Source organism: Cystoisospora suis (assembly GCF_002600585.1).
Source record: "Cystoisospora suis strain Wien I chromosome Unknown contig_2201, whole genome shotgun sequence".
Classification (NCBI taxonomy): domain Eukaryota; phylum Apicomplexa; class Conoidasida; order Eucoccidiorida; family Sarcocystidae; genus Cystoisospora; species Cystoisospora suis.
In genome coordinates, this window is record NW_027155000.1 from 779 (window position 1) to 1072 (window position 294).

At 41.8% G+C, this 294-nt stretch overlaps 1 protein-coding gene across 1 annotated transcript in view; it reads right to left on the reverse strand.

The window, feature by feature from the left end:
- CSUI_004644 (phd-finger domain-containing protein) overlaps nt 1-294 on the reverse strand; it is a gene marked incomplete at its 3' end in the record, with an annotated part of 18323 nt that overhangs the window by 773 nt on the left and 17256 nt on the right. The window lies entirely within an intron of this gene.

The following is a 294-nucleotide window of genomic DNA, read 5'->3' on the forward strand; positions in this document are numbered from 1 at the left end:
AAAGAAAGAAAGAAAGAGCAATCCATATAGACCGCCTCAGCTCCTCTCTCTTCTTACAGAAAACCCTTAGGCGACATTCCGTCATCTCTCTATCATGATCATCTAACATACAATCTGACGAGACATGTGACAAAAGTATCCTCATCCATTCCTCGATCTCTCGAGAGGATGAAAGAAAAAGACGGAGAAGAACAACGACGGTCATGTCTGATGATGTACGGGATCATCAGTGTTATCGTTGTTGCTAGTGGGAAAATATCTATCAATGTACAGACATTTCTCCTGTGCATGCAA